The following is a 17618-nucleotide window of genomic DNA, read 5'->3' as shown; positions in this document are numbered from 1 at the left end:
AAAATTTCAAATATACATAGATATATATGACAGCAAAAAAGGATATTAAATAAACAAAAAATTTTGCAACACAGACTGATAATCCAAATACATTATTAGTTTGATGTTATCTTCAAACATTATACATTCTTTCTCATTTTCTTTTCATATAATATTTTTGAAATAATTTAATTACAAACAAAACAAAGTTACATATTTTAGTTGAGAAACTGTCCTCAAAATTTTATGATTTACAAACTCCTTGGTTTTATTAATTTGATAAATATCATACGCTTGTTGGTTGTATCTCTTACATTTTCTAACAAAACTTTCCACAGAAAAAAACACAATTATATTTGAAATTGAAAAGCAACTAAAAGAATTCACAATTTTAAGATCAGATTCTTCTGTTTCTATTTTATTATATCCCATACTTATTTTTATTATATTTTTATAAGCATAATGATAGAATTTAACACCAATATGTATGTAATATTCTTCCCAAACAAATGACTATGAATTAAATCAAGCATGTATTTTAGAGAAATCATAGGTTTCCAGAGAAACTATCAATATGCCAAATGCACAAAATCCTATCACATTCATGACCATGTTTCTCATTTAATAATGCACACATATGTGTAAAAACATACCGCCCCACATATACAGGATGAATATTTTCTACAATACAATATATTACTTTGATATAATAAAACAGTGCACTGATGTGTGGAATGTTTGTGATTTGTGTGCAGCTTTAACTTTCTATAGTTGCTATTCTCTACAGATTTAGAATGGTGGTCTATCCTAAGACCTCAATACTTTGATAAGTTCAAGAAAAGTTACTGATTTTCAATTCATGTAGATTACTTTTGTCTTGTAGCAGGGGAGTCCTAACTTCTGAATGCTATAGTTGTCAGAATTAAAAGTGGAAGTCCTGGACATAATTATTACAAAAACAGAAATGGGTGGTATTTCCTCAGCTTAATAAAGAGCACTACAAAACAAAACAAAAAAAAATCTCTACAATTAACATTTCATTTCATAGTTAAAGATTGAATATTCCATGAGATTATAGTGCGACAAGGACAAAAGTGTTCTCATAATCAACTACCTACATATATAGTGCTCAGAGTTGTACATTTTATTTATTTCTTTATTTGCTTTTGTGCCATGAATTGAACCCATGGTCCCATGCCTGCTAAGCACGTGCTCTATCACTAAGCTATACACCCAACCTCTAAGGCCAGAAGTTCTAGTTAGTGCACCAAGGCAATGAAAGAAAACTGAAGTCACACATTTCAGAAAGGAATAAATTTTTTTTTTCATTTTTCAGATGTCATGATAAGCTTAAGAAACCTACAAAATATTTCCTAAAACTAATAAGCAAATACAGCAAGGGTACTATGTGATAAACATAGAAAAGTCAATAACATTTTTATACACTAAAAAGAGAGTACATCCTTGTTAACCAGGAGATCACGGTACATGATGGAGTATTGTATTGCTAAACTATGCTATTTGGTAGATTCTATGTATTAAACACAGTTTATACATATGATATTCTCAATTTATGATGAATCTACCAAGTGTAACCCCTTTGTAGGTCCAGGAGTATCTGTATAGGAACTATAGGGAGATGAGGGAAAGATGATATGTGGGTAGAAGTGGCAGAAATTTAATTTAACTGAATTAATTTGAGATGCATCTGGGAGCTAAATCCAGCAGACTAATGCATGTTAGATGTAGAAAAGGCAAAAAGTGGATGAATGAAGGATGATTTAAAGTTCTAGAATGAGAGTCATTGAGGTAATATAAGAACTATAAGCTGACTGATGGTGAGAATGTGGAGAGATTACTACTCACATTTGAAAGTGTGGTGGGGCCAGGGATTTGGCTCAGTGATTTTGTCACCTGCCTCACAAACATAGGAGCCGAAGTTTGATCCCCGGTACCAAAAAAAAAAAAAAGAAAAAAAGAAAGAAAGAAAGTGTGGTGAACATATAGAATTAAAATACTTAATTGAAGTATAAAGTTATACCAAAATTCATTTGAATTAATGAATTATGAAATGGAACATTTTTGGACCTTTGGAAGTGGGTGGCTAAGATAACATAGGGAAGAATGTAACTGAGGATAAGCATGCCAAGGACTGGGAAGCCAGACAAAAGCTGGATGGATATCATAAATTTCTGGAACAGCAGAAATGAAGGCATATCTTATAATGGAGAATTAATGACAGTGACGCAACTCCCAAAACAGTGCTGACTGAGAAGTAGAAAATAATAGGAATAACAATGGTTAGTGTGCTTTGTAGACAAGAGGTGCAATTGCTGAAGAACAGCGGGGACATATAGATGTGTGAATGGTATTGCCAGTCTTCCGACTGAACAATGAGGTAAGCCAGGTGTGACAGAATGAGCAGCATTTCAAGCAGTGAAACCCTTAAGGGAAGGGGTGGGGGAAAGATGAAGTGCTTGGCCTGAGTGTTAAGGACTCTAAGAAGCATGTGTACAGTGATGTCTGTGATTATTTGTGAAATTTGGAAATAAAGAGAGGAAGTATATATTTTTACTGTGGGAAATCAAAATAAATGATTCATTGATTTTGTATCTCAGAAAATGTCAAAATGATTTCCTGTTATCCTAACATTAAATAACTGAAGGGAAAGAAGACAAACAGCCATTCACTACCAAAAAAAAACTTTCCACAGGGATTCATTTAACGTCTCATGCACGGAGCATTTGTGAATAATATACTTACATGTTCTTCTCAATCAGGAAACTCTTTGCTGGAGGGTTATAATTACTTTTCCTGGTATGTTGCTGTGGTGGAAGAACCCACATTCTGTCATGGGAATGGGGGGATGTTTTTATTTTTGACATAAAGAAGTTAATATTACTAGGATTATACTTTTAGTTTACCAAAATACACTCTTTTTGAGATACAAAACTGTCCTTGATATTCAGCCAGAAGCCACCGTTGGCAAAGGCACAATAGTGTTCTGCAAACTGACCTATCTCAAAGCCTTTTGGAAGTAATCTGAATATAAATACTATAAACAAAATAAGTGACTGAATAGTGGATGACTTGTGGTTTTGTGCGCTTATATCCATTCTCAATTCTTTTACAAGTCTATGTCAAAAAGAAATTAAAGTGTATTATGTTACCAGATAAAGATTTGATGTCAACGAGGCCTAGGTCGGTACTCCTAGTAATAATCCTTAAGCAGGAAGGTTTAAGCAGGGCATTTAATCTAACTCACAAGTAGATGGATTTCATTCTTCCTACAACTCTGCCTGTGCTTATCTTTGAGTATAATACAGTTCCTTTGTCATCAGTTTCTAAAGGCTTTGTGTTTGGCAACCTGAAAACTTAGGTCAGAATCTTACATTTTTGGAGCAAAAACAAGGCCAAACGGTTTAGTCTCATGCTGAGCTCTGAGGAATGAGCACGAGATGTAGAAAATTAAATAATCTATCGCTGACCAAGTATTCTCCTCATTGTATGTTTTTCTTCTTATCACAAAATAAAGATTGTTCCACGTGCACCAGTACAGAATACAAAAGCATGCATAGAGGAAGGTGAAAAAAAGCGAGCCAGGGGTCAGCAAAGGCCGTGGCGCCTCGACGCCTCCTGTTGGTTGGGGAAGGGAATTTCTCCTTCATTGCCACTCTGGGAGAGACAAAGGAAGGGAAGTGCCACCTGCCTCCATCACCCAGCTGACTTGGTCTGGGATCCTTGGCCCAGGAGAATCCGCAGCGCCTGCGCTAACAAGGTAGTGGGTTAGGACAGCTCTTTCACGAAGCCCCGCCCAGCAGCCGGAGCGTTCAATAAGGGAGAGGTACTGAGAGACGTTTCGGGTGGACTGCACCCAAATAGCAAATGCCTTTGAACTACACAACAGGACATTTGATCGAATTTATTTTAATTTTCCTCACTGTGGACGCAAAGCTAGAGTAGCTCAGAACAGGGAACTACTTGCCAAGTTTTTCCAGAGCTGTGCAGATGTTCTTGCAGAGGAAGGAGAAGTTCATGTGGCACTGCGTAGAGGACAAGGTGGCACTGCTGCAGAGACAATGGCACAACACTTGGCAAATGGTTGCCATGGCAGCTCTGAGGGGTTTTATTTTAAGTGATGTTCTTCCCTTCAGCTGTGAAGCTGTGCCAGGATACAAGTGCACTGGATATAGAAGTCAAGATAAATCCTTTCATGTCGAAGGTATTCTGAACCATATCTTCGCCCAGAGCTTACCAAGGGTTCTCAACCGAGAATCTTCAGAATCGACTTGGGAGACAAGTGGTTTTCCTTTTTAGAACCAGAAGCACTAGCAGGAAAGTTAAACGGTTTTTGTGCATTTGTTTACACAGGGGTTTCTTGGAAGCATCTCCATGCCATTCTATCAAAGTCATAAATGAGAAACTAAGTGCTGAATTGGGCACGGCCTTTCCTCTGAGAATGCTGAAGTGTTCCTACGCCCTACTGCCACAGGAAAGCACAAATGTTTCCCCTTCCCAGAACTGTGATATTCTGTCTGACTTTTGGATTAGTCTCTATGAAGATAACTTAAATTCCAAGTCTTTGACTGGTCAAATAACACAAGAAATGAAAGATTTTCTAATGTCATTTTCAGAACTCAGCCTTCTTAAGAGTCCTAGAGCAGATGGTAATGAAGAAGCTCCTGAAGGAATCCATGGAAAGTCAAGATCTTCCTTAGATTTTCTCTTCTAGTTCACATTTAGGCTGTCATTCAATTACCAGACTTCCTCCCAGATTCTTTGCACATTCTCAGTGGAGTTGTTTTTCTGAAGGGCCACAGTTGGCCATTCACAATGCCAGTATTTCATGAGACTTTAATTATTCCTGGGGTTAATCAGAATCTGAAGCATGACTGTCTTTTATCATTGCTGGATCACCTAAAAGGCATCTGAGATAGACTTCTGATCCAGACACCATTGGAGAATAAGATGAGAAATTAAGTGGAGTTTATCCTTCAACCAAGTGGAAAAGATTATATGATTCAGGTGAAGTCTCCTAATTTTGGCCCAGATTATGCCAGAGATCTGATTATTGGGGCTGTCATCACATTTGCTACAAACATTACACATAAGGTAATTGTTTTGTGATTGTATTTATAGAGTTGGATTTAATTAACTATGTTTGTTTGGCATATCTCTGACTGGAGAATGTTGTGGACCTTTGATAACCATTTCCTGAAAAATTCTGTTCCTGAAAAAAGCTATTCCTCATATCCTCCTTGCTATGTGCATGCTATTAGTTTTTTCCTTAGATGAGAAGGATTTGATGAAGTAGTTTCACACCTTGGCCCAACCAGTGTTCCAGGACACTATTACATCTATACAGTTACTTGGTCATTTTCAGCATCCAAGGACTGGACCGATCAGATTGTGCTACCTACCAGACATATGAAAAGGCTTTTACCCAGCAACAGGTAGCATTACTACAGTGCCAATTTAGAAGAGATTCAAGAACAACCATATGTTACACTGCGGTAGTTTAGTAAATTCATTTCTGCAGTATGATTCTTCATTGGAATCAATGAAAAAGAGTAACTTGCAATTGGTTGGGTGTCCTCCATGGACTGTATTTTGTTTTTAAATCTTTTTCTCTATGTGTACAGCACTGTTGTTTGATAAAATACACCTGTAACTCACTCAAATTTACAGACAAATAAATCACAAATTTATATGATTGGGGATATTTGTGGAGTTGTACAATATTTTGGTCTTGAGTAATAGACAACCCCCAACTCCAAACAAAACAAAACAACAGCATTCTATACTTTAGGTGCTCTGTTGTTGAAGAGGAAGTAGAACTTAGATGTCTAACCTAAATGTATTTATAAATATATTTTCCACACTGTCAATTTTGGTTCCTTTAACTAAATCAACTTTATAAGGTTGGCTTTTGGGGTTACACCAACATTTATCTATTGTAGGCTGCAGGTGTTTCATAATTTGTGTCATTATTATCATGGTATCACCATGCTTTTTCGATAGTTAACTTATTAAAGTTATGGAACCAAAAAAAAATGACGAAGGCCAAGCTAAAGTCAAATACAAATACAATGTCAAATATTCTATTGAGACTGTGAAACTAGAATTAAATCTAACATGTGGATGAGCCAAATTTAGTTTAATCCACTTTAAAATTAAACTGGGATTTTGTGCATGGAACATCAGATCAAGACTGACTTTTTTTTTAATAACTGATAGCATAGTTCCTTGCAAAATGATCACCTAGCTATGTGGAGGATTTGATTTCTTTATAACCAATTTTATACATATTGGGAGTATGTAATTTCTAGTAACTGTCCATAAAAAACACATTTTCTACCTTTCTAATTCTGGAGTACAGATGTATATGGGGTGAAAGCAGCCATATTGCACCACAAGTTTCATTAGAAATGGAGACCATGCATAGTGAAACAGTAAGATATATGGATCATGAGATTTTTATACTGTAGAAAGATAGCCTTGGTTTATTTATCCACCAAATAAATAGAGAAATAAGCTAACTTGTTTAGGCTATTGTTATTTATGCAAAAGTGAAATTAATCATAATTAATATTCTAACTGGAGGTATTACTCATAGAGTTTTGTACTTTCTGGAATAATAAGTTGCAATCAAAGCTTGGCATCTTTATTTTGCAAAACTTTATAATATAGGCTGCTTATAATGATATCTTTCAGTATTTTCATATTAGTAAAGTTTCCTGTTTTTGCCCCTTCGGAATCATATAGAAGAGTAAAGTGTCAATCTCTTGGAGTTTGCGTATAAGTCCACAGTGAACTGGAGCTCACTGAATGCTCAATGTATGTCTTGAAGTTGCAAATGGGACTCCCATCCCAACTTTCCTCTGACAAGAAGGCAAACATTTAGGTCAAGCACTCCCTGCATAACTGAAAAATGCTACAAGAAAAGTCTTTCTCTCACTCTCATTTTCTTATCAATTTCCAGACCTTTATTTAAACAAGACCTGGGTAATAAGCAAAAGGTAGCAGAAGTGGTATATCTTAGTAAGTGCTACATTGATCACTTCATTTTAGAAAATGTGAGTAGTGGCTGCCTGAAATTCTTATCTCAAGATTCTCAGTTTAAATTCTAGGGTAATATAGATGCATTCATAGAAAATTCTGGAATATATACATGCTTTCAAAATGCTGAAGTATAATAAAATGAGGGATGTATCAGTGGTGATTCACTTTAAAATGCCAACCACGTGCCACACTAGATCTTTAAATAGTTGGGCCTCCACTAAGATATTTGACAGATGCTACTTTGTTTGGTTATATACAGCTTAACTAGTGCTATGAATTGTTTGTTTGCATTCTGTAATGAGGGAAATTAAACCAAGGGCTTCCACATGCTAGATATTTATCACTGCCATTCTATCATTCTCTACACTCTAGAGATTTTATTTTTCTTTTTTACTTTATTTTAAAGTGAGGCCTTGATAGATTGCCCAGGCTAGCTTCATTCTTGTGATCCTCTTGCCTCAGCTTCCTGAGTGTCTGGGATTATATGTGTGTGCCACTGTGCTTGGTAATGGAGAAAACTCAGTTCAAGTAAATAGGAAAAACAGGATCTAACTCAAGACTTTTGTTCGCCAGATTTAGACAGTTTTCCACCATGTCCCTGATATCAGATGGCTGACACTGAGACAGCCATTAGTGGAATGATCTTCGGAGAGATTAGTGTGCAAAAGCCAAGTTGCAGAAGTTGGGAAACAGGGAAGATGGTCACCTGGCCCTTGAAGATTGGGTGGAATATCCAAGACCAAGAAAAACATCCAAGCTAGTTTTCTTTGCTTAATGAATTTATCTTAAATTTGTTGTTCAATGGTCATCAGCATTCAGGAAGTTAATCAAAATTGTTTATGAAGGAATAGTATCCAGGTGCAGCTACTATTGTACAAACAAGGTGTAAATTATATCACAGGTTTTTTCTCTTGTATTAGTACATGTTTGTGATACATAATGATTTCATTCCTTGTAGGTAATTGGTGCTTGTATTTGACACATATTCATTCTTTGTGTTTTCTTTCCCTGCCCTCTCTTCATTTCTTGGTCCTCTTTCCATTTACAAGAGATATATCTCCTTTTTCATATTATCTCTATTATATTTTGATCCTTATTTATACTTTGGGATTTTTATATAAGAGAAATTATGTTATATTTAAACTTATCCTATTTGTTTCACTTAATCACATGAAAGCCAACAACTGGAGGAATAAAAACTTGTGGAACTTTCTCTTTCTATATTTCTATCACTCATTTTATTATTATTTTTAATTTTATTAGTACATGTCTATAGTATATGCAGTTTGCAATCATCTTGGGGAGTGGGTACATGTGCATACGAAGGCTCGTTTCTTTTATTAGTGCCCTTTCTCCTCCCTCCCCTCTCTCTCCTGTGCTCTAATTCTCCTGTACCAAATTTCACTCTTGTTTATGTTATCAATTTTAGCTCATGTTCTGGCATGCAATGCTCACATTAATTGAGGTTATTAGGTTCTCGCCCATGGCGCATCTTTATTCTACTTACTTCCCCTTCTGCTCTTCCTCACCCTATGTCCCTGTTCCCTTTGGCCTCTCTTTATTGCAAGAGATCCACCCACTTGTCCCCTTCTATCCATCCTTTATTATTCATTTTGCTTGTTCTTATCCTTACTCAACTGAGAGATATCATATGGTATGGAAATGTGTGTCTGGTTTATTTCATTCAACATTTTATTTTCAAAGTGCATCAATTTTGCTACAAATGTTTCAAATTTGTCCTTTTCTATAGCCAAGTAGCATTTTATTTATTTAGTTAGTTAGTTCTTTATGTATTTAAGATATGAAACCTATGTCAGAGGAGTAGCTGGAAAATATTTTTTTCCATTCTGTAGGTCTTCTCTTCACTCTACTAACTGATTGTTTTGTTGTACCAAAGCTTTTAAGTCTGATATATTCCCATTTGCTGATTCTTGCTGTTATTTCTTGTGCAATTGAGAATCTGTTTAGAAAATCCTTCCCTGAATTGTCTTCAAGTGTTTTTTTCTTATTTATCTTCCAGTAGGTTTGTTTCTGTTTTAGTGTTTAGATCTTTGATCCATTTTGATTTTAATTTAGTATACAGTGAGAGATATGGGTACAGTTTCAATATTCTGCAAAGATACCCAGTTTTCCCAGCACTTACTGAATAGGTTATTTTTTTTTCTCCACTGTATACTTTTGGCCCCCTTTTCAAAGCTCAAATAGCTGGATGTATCTGGAGATGTTCCTGTATCTTCTATTCTGTTCCACTGATCAATGTCTCATCCTCTTCTTATCACTGTTGCTTAAAGTTAAATATTGTAAGGCCTCCTTCCTTGCTCTTTTTGCCCAAAATTGCTTCTGCTTTTCCTGGTCTCTCCTAGGTCCATGCAAACTTTAGAAGTGTTTTCTCTTCTCATGTAAAGTATGCTTCTGGTAAATTGATTGGAATGGCATTGAATCTGTATAATAAATAGTATTGGGAATATAACCATTTTGACTACACAGTGTTGATTCTGTCCAGGAATATGGTACATCTCTCAATTTTCTGAAGTGCTCTTCAATCTTTTTTTCCAGAGTACATGGAAATTTCTAACAAACATATTGAAGGAATGCCTCAAATATTGTTAGAGTTTCCGTGATAACCAATGATAGTTTCTGCAACTTTACATCTATGACATAGTGATTATTTTTATCTATATAAAAGGTTTTAAATTATTTTTAAGTAAATGGAAACAATATCTCATGTATTTTAGGAAAAAAACAAAGTAACAAAAACATCAATTGTTTTGCAAATTATAAAAACTAAATTCTGTCAAAAATATTTTATTAAAATATATTCAATAATTCCCATTATATTTAACTTGAGAGAAACAAACTATTTAAATTTAAAACTTTATGTGTTCCAGCCAGGCTTGGTACACACTTGTAATCCCAGCACTTTGAGAGGCTGAGGCAGGGGGATTAAAGGTTTGTGCTGGGCAATTTAGGGACTTAGTGAGACTCTGTTTTAAAAATAATAATGATAGCAACAATAATAACGAAGGCTAGAGATGTAGCTCAGTGTCAAGACCATTAGTTCAATCTCTAGAACAATAAAAAAGAAAGAAAAGTCATGTGTTCCTTTTATCTTTGTTATTACACACATTATATAAATTAAAGAAACAAGCAATATTCCAATCTGAGTTTTTTTTGTGATAAAACATAATAAATATATTGTATAATCATCCTGTGGCTTAAATGTGAAGTTTATATCACCAACTTTTTGTAATATTCTTGGAATGAATGTGAAATGTATATCATGAAAGAGAAAACAAAAGCTAAGATTATACATAAGCATGCATGAAAAGGGGAAAAATCAGTCACTTGAGAAGAATACCACATCATTTTCATCTTTGCATAAAATTCTGTGATTACAGCATTATGTGAGGAAGAAAAGGTCAGTAATCAACAAATACAGACACATCTTTAATGAATCAGATTTATACATATTCTGCAATACAAGCACTCTGTCATCCTATGGTGCAGCACTATTGGGATATCATTATTCATTGCCCTCTGCCTGAGCCCTGTATTTCATGATAGGAGTTAAGGGAGCTAGGATGGTCTCCCTGAAATAAGCAAGGGGCCCAGTCCTCCCTGGAAACAGAGGCCACAGCTGCATCTAAGTAAGTCTATACAAAGAAGACAATGTAGCGTATTATAATATCACTTCTATCCATCTACATTTTAAATCATCCCAAAGGAATTAACTATGCAAATACTGGGGAAATCGAACAGTTGTTACTTCCAATAATTACATTTGTTTCTGATTTGGCACCTTAATCTCAGCTCTCAGCCATAACATCAAAATTCCTCAACCTCTCTCTGGATTTTCCCTTAAACATTCTGATGTTATTTGTGTCCCATATTGCCTCACATAGAAATCTCTACTTTAATTTTTGTTACATAGAACCTAAAGAGGGCATTGACCATTCTTTTCCCAGGCACAGCCATTTACTCCCATCTTTCCTTAGCATTCTCAAGCACCATAACATGCTACAGAGAAACTGCTCCAGAATGTCCCTGAAGATAGTAGTTACTTTGTTTCAAGGATGACCAAATCTTCAACTCTTTAACATATTTGTGTTGTTACACTATCCACTTTTTTTTCCCCTAGGGACATTGGCTCTGATATTTCTGAGACAGTACCCACATTTCCACAACTGTGCTGAAACACACACTCCCATGTGCACATGGAAATATTCCTTTTGGATTGTTATCTTGAGATGAGGCAATTATTGCTTAATGTATCATCCCAAAACAATGGAAATAATGGCTTGCTCTAATGCATGACAAGTTTCTAAATTTGCAATGGAAAAGTTGTAGTAAAAATTAAACATCTTTTTAATAAAACTTGTAATGTCATTTTGAGGCAATACTTAACATCCTTAGATAAATATTGCTAACTTTTTATTTCTTTCTTTGGTTGATATAAACAAAAAGACTTACGTTGTGTATGGGTTTGGAGAGGAGGAATAAATTAGTTATTCCTCTCTTCCCAATATTTGAAAGCACAAAAGACTATTCAGAAAAACTTTACTTTAGATCAGGGCTCCCCAAACCCTGGACTACTGTCCAATACAGATTCACGACGTTAGGAAGTGGAGGTGAGTGATAGCAAGTGAGTAGAGCTTTGTCTGTGTAGCTGCTCTCTGTTGCTCTATTTATTGTCTAAGTTCTGCCACCTATCAGACCAGTGGAGGTGTTAGATTCTCTTAGGGGTAAGAACCGTGTTGTTAATTGTGCATGGCTGGAATCTAGGTTGCCCACTCCTTACTAGAAACTAGTGCCTGCTGATCTAAAGTAGAGAGGAGGCAGTGATGCTTGCATTGAGGAGCAGCTGCAAATACAGATTGACTTTAGCAGAGAAGTTTGACTTCTCAGAGACCACAATAATTTCATTTCTTGCAGACTCAGATCAAAACTCTGTGGTGAGGGACAAGTAATGAGCTTTGTCTGTTGTTAGGCTTTTCAGTGACAAGGGCATTGATGTAATTTAATTAAGCAGCTGCATCTGGTGGCAGGTTTTACATCAAAATCAAATACTTATTTAGTGCATGTGAGGCCTGCCCCATTATTTTATGTTCCACTTATGATCATGCTTCTTTCTCATACAGTGTTTTTGTCTCAGTCACCTTAGCTAGCTTTAGCCAAAATAAGTATAAAAATGACACTAGAGAACTTTTTTGAAGAGAGGAAAGACCCAAGATGAAACAGTGTAAGACATTAGACTTCCAACAAAAAGAATATTATATTTAAAGTAAAATTCCAAGAGTACTAGTCAAAGATGGGTTCACTGCAACAGGTTATTAACATTCTCCAAGCCCACCTTGTATATGTGGCAATTGGCTACCCCAGAAAGTCATAAAGCCTTCAAAACTGCTATGCTCCATGGACACCGAGCATGTTACATTAAAAACAAGAGTTTTTCAATAGAAAAAATAATTGAGCATAGCATTTTGAGTTATGAGGTACACTTAAGAGATTTCTTTGCAAAAAACAGTCACCACTGGCAGCACATTTCAGCAAGAAACTAAGTAGGTCAAAAAATTGCTTATTTCTATAAATCTAAGCAATTAGACATTTATAAAAATTGGTGCTAGAAAAATTATAAAGCCTCTTACACATACAGCTGAGGAGAATACCATTTAATATTCAGGAAATGTATATTAATTGCTTATTAAAATTTATGTAAAGTATCAATTTATGGGCATGGATAATGTGTCAGATATCTAATGTCCTTGCCATTTTTTTCACCAGATTCTATAATCCTTCCAGTGTAGACCATTTTACACGATACTGTCCTATGGCTAAGTGCTATGAGAAATGAACAAACACAGATTTGAAAGTGTGAGAGGCCACAAAGGAATACCTCTGATGAAAAGCAGACCATCGGGATTAAAAGCTTTATTGGTGAACATGGTGACTGGCTTATAGGGAAGTTCAATAAATGCCATTCTCATTCTAGCCCTCAGTCCAAGGCCATTTAAACATTGAACAAGCAGCTAAAAATGATAATATTGACTTTACTACAAATAAAAGTTGACATAGGAGAACACTGATTATATCTGCAACTCAATAAACTTGCCAACAATGAATAACAGCAGAAATCCAAATAAAATAATCTATCCTAGATTTTGCTTTGGACTAAAGGTCCTTCTTCAACAAAGGGCTTTGACTGTTACAACCAGCATTCAATTGGGCTGACCTGAACTTTCAGTTGTGTGATACAAGCTGCCTCCGGGATGAGCACTGCAGAGCTGAAATTCACAAGTATCCTGTTCATGACATAATTTACCCTTGAAGAAGAATTTCAATCCCACGCAATTCTCTAAGACAAAAAGAGGTTCGTCTCTAATCAATGTCCAAATAATTGCAAGCCAAATAATTGTTTACTAAGCTATATTTTAAAAAAAGAAATGTGCTCATTTTTATGTTTTGTTCAAGTAAAGGTTATGTGTTAGAAAATGTTGGACTGGAAATGTAGCTCAGTAGTAGAACTTGATTCACATGGGAATCCTGAATTTGTTCAACAGGTGTGTGCATGTGTTAGAGGGAGACAGAGAGAGAGGGAGAGAGGGAGAGAGGGGGACAGAGAGAGAGAGATAAATCACCACTCAGCATCACTTTTCTCTTGCACAAAGGAAATAGAAAGATCATGAATTTGAGACATGAAATTTAGTTTCCAAATAAAGGATGCAATGGGTAATATGACATTCTTGTACTAAACCCACAGAGAAGAAATCCACACCCACGCCCCTAAACCTGACACAGCTGTGAAGACTAATGCCATCACACATTCACAGAAGGAATGGAAAGTCTTTCTGTTACATAATAAGGATTTCCAGGGAGCATGCAGCAGTCTCTCAGTCAGGCAGCAAAACGAAGGAAAGACTCACAGATTTTTAAGGTATTTAAATCTTTGATGGAGCTATAATGAAGGTCCCCATGTGTGTGGGCATTGCAAGATTGGGACTTCCCTCCTGAACAAAGGGAGAACACAGTCTTCTGTATCAGCTTTGCCAGATGTGGGGCTGTGGGAAGAGTGGAGGTGGTACTACTGGAGAGCCCTCTAGTAGGCAAACATTAAAAACAGAGTCAGGCTCTTTATTACAAACAGGAGGGCGAGAAGCAGGACATGGTGGCGCATGCCTGTAATCCGAGCACTCGGAAGGCTGAGGCAGGAGGATCACTGTGAGTTCGAGACCAGCCTGGGCTACATAGTGAGTTCCAGGTCAGTCTCGACTACATAGTGAGACCCTGTCTCAAAAAACAAAAAAAAAAAAAAAACAAAAAAAACCCAAAAAACAAACAGGAGGGCCAGAGAATTCTCTCCACCAGTGTTAAATCCAGCTGCCTTCTAGTTTGGTCTGCTTGGGAAGGTTGATATCGATTCATGGAGCCCTACTGAAATCCCAAAACTCTTTTTTTATTTTTCTAGTGGTACCGGGATTGAACTCAGGTCCTTGCACTTGCGAGGCAGGCCACCAAACCACTGAGCTAAATCCCCAGCCCTCCCAAAACTCTTTGCAAGTTGAAAATTACTTGTTGACATTATGTTTTTAATTTTTTAAAAAAGCAGTGCATCTGATTTATTCAGCTATATGTTTATGTGACTTCAACTTGTATTTATGCATTACTATTAAAAAATTTGAAAAGTAAAATTTATATATAGGAGGTTTAATTCACCAAAAATTCAGCAATGTTTCAAAGTGGTCAGTGTTACAAAAACATTTGCTTTACATGTTAAATTGCTTTGCCAAAATTTTTTTTTTAATTAAAATATGTCTGTTATAAAAATTATTGTCTAGATATAAAAATCATAACACTATGCTAATCTCTCTTCCTATTTTTATGCTAATATTCTCTCCTATTTATGCTAATACTCTGGCATCCTCAGAAGCATGTTCTCCAGAAAAAGTTAAGTATAAATATTGGTCCTTGCACTGATTTTTTTACCAGAATTTATGAAAAGACTATTCTGTAGATGCCCATTGATATAGAAATGCAGATGTCTGTATGGACTATTGGGACACTGGTTTAACAAAAGCTGGGTAAAATGTGGAAAATATGCAAAATATGTCGACTTACTGTCTCTCAGGGTACTTCTAAGGAAGCATTCATAAAATTACTTGCCTTTAAAAACAACAATAAAAAAATAAAAACAACAATGAAATTTTTCTAGAGGTCTATAGTTTGATGCATTCGCTAGTTAACCATTTTTATAGTCCCTCCCCCCCCCCGGTATGCTATGGCTGTAAGCCTAACTCACTTATGAAGAGGTTCATTGACAATAAACTGTGGACATTCTGATATTTATGTTGTAAGAGCTTAAATCTGTTAACCCCCAGGACAGGGCTAAAAGTAGCCCCACTTAAAGACGGAGAAATAAATGAGAGACCTACAGACCCTGAATGAGATCCACACAGTAGAGAGTATATCAGAGCCACCAGGGCTGGGATCAGGAGAGTCTGCATCATTAGATCGTGTGAGTTTCCTAAACATGCCATAAACTAGAAAAGGCTTTGCCTAACATATTCAGACAACAGACAAAATGTGCTACAATTTTTAAATGCAAAAAGTGTCAAGTATTTTTTAATTAAAAATGTTTTTAAACAGCTTTCATTTTAACTGAACAGTAACTGATTTTCCTTCTTTTAAAACTTTGGAAACAATGGAGGACATGCAAAATTTTGGAAAAATTAAATGCCTTAAATGGGACTTGAATTACCGTAAAGGTTACTATTTAATATAATTTCTCATCTTGTGTTTATAAAGTGTTTAAAAGAACATAATAAAAATGCATTCAAACAATGTTGATGTAGGGCGAGGGATTTAGCCCAGTGATTCCACTGCCTGCCTCATAGGCGCAAGGACCGGAGTTCAATCCCCAGTACCAAAAAAAAAAAAAAAAAAAAAAAAAAAAAAAAAAAAATCAACAGCAACAAGAAAACAATGTTAATGTAGAAAACATACTGTGTGGAAAAAATATATAAAAACAAATTAGATTTTTTACTGCAACTATCATTAAATGTAGCTCTAAATTATACCATGGTTATATTTTTTTTTAAATTGAGTTTATTGGTACATTTTAGGTATACAGTACAGTTACATTCATTACCTTTACATGACAGGTCTTGGTTCTCATTTTTTCCCCTTGTCCCTGCCCTCCCTTCACCTCTCCTCCCCTCCCCATTTACAAAATTTTATTTCCATTTTTTCATTTTCTCCTTTTTATTTTCTTTTCCCTTATTACCTTTCTCCTACCTTCCCACTTTCCCCTACACCTTTAGCCCTTTTCTTCCTACTTCATATTGTCAATTATCTCATTAGGATCTTAGGTACTATTATAGTTTTTCACACCAGTAAAAAAGCAAACTATAAATGCTATTTTGGGCTAATTAGTGCCTTAAAAATTATGAGTCAAGACAGATAATTTACTTCTAAATGAATTTTACATAAAGTTGTCATATCAGTTTCATAAAGGAAAACTGAACTATAAAAAACATTTATGTACAATATTTTGATACAGTTTTTTTCTTATTTTAACCTTTGAAAATAATGTAGTAAAAATAGTGTAACAGTAAGTTTTCCTAGTGTGATTCTGTGAGGATGTAGGGGTAAGATGTCATCATATTGTCTTAACAGTCATCTACAGCGTTACAGAACTATAGGAATTAATACCCAAAGTAGAGGTCCAGTGTCCTAGCCTAGCAGAAAAGAATCTTCTTTGTGATTTAAAAATGCATTTTCCTGAACCCCAAATTAAACATATCAATGTAGTGAAAAACACCCATATCAATATTGTGGGGTCATTTTTGTTGAAATAAAGTATACTTACAGTAATACTGTTGTTACTGGAAAGTTCTAAGAGTATTGTTTGACACACTAATGCACGTGTTAATCAAGCTCTGTAGGTGCTTCATTTAGCCCCTACCTTTGATGACCATTGACTACATCAGAGATTGGCAGACTTTATTTTGCATCAAAGTCACCAGGGGGACTTGATAAAATGCCTTGGTGTTCTGCACTCTACTGCATCGCCAAAGCTTCTGATTTAGCTTATCTGATGAGGGCCTGGAGTTTGCATTTCTGCTAAGTTCGCGGGAGATGCTGATGTTAGGAGTAGCCCTAAGAACCACTGGAAGTTTTACACAGTGTCTTTACACTTAGATACATCCCCAGCTCTTTTATGTATTTATTTTCATTTTTCGAGTCAGGTTTTGATAAGTCACTAAGTCCTAGGCTGGGCTGAAACTTGAGATCCTCATGATTCAGCCTCCCAGATCACTGAGATTACACACTACCACTACTAGCATAGAGTGGTGGATTTCAATGCTTTTCCAGCATATCAAACCACCTTGAAAATTTTACAAATAAAAAACTTTATGCATGACCTAGAAAACTACCTCTCAGAGATACTGAACTAAAGTGATGACCTTAAATGAGCCATAGTGGAATAAAGACACAGTTTTTGAAGAATGATCTAGGTGATTTTCATATGCAGCCAAAGAACACAGCCATAATGGAAAGATGGAAAGAGTGGCTATGATATC

General features: G+C 35.6%; 1 pseudogene; it reads left to right on the top strand.

Moving 5' to 3' along the window:
- Positions 1–2344: 2344 nt before the first annotated feature.
- Positions 2345–5501, top strand: LOC104866927 (annotated as a pseudogene).
- The last annotated feature ends 12117 nt before the right edge of the window (positions 5502–17618 follow it).

Source organism: Fukomys damarensis, unplaced genomic scaffold (genome assembly GCF_012274545.1).
Source record: "Fukomys damarensis isolate Sample0158 unplaced genomic scaffold, DMR_v1.0_HiC HiC_scaffold_14, whole genome shotgun sequence".
Classification (NCBI taxonomy): domain Eukaryota; kingdom Metazoa; phylum Chordata; class Mammalia; order Rodentia; family Bathyergidae; genus Fukomys; species Fukomys damarensis.
Note: the sequence above shows the minus strand (reverse complement) of the source record. Positions and strands in the feature narration are given on the sequence as shown.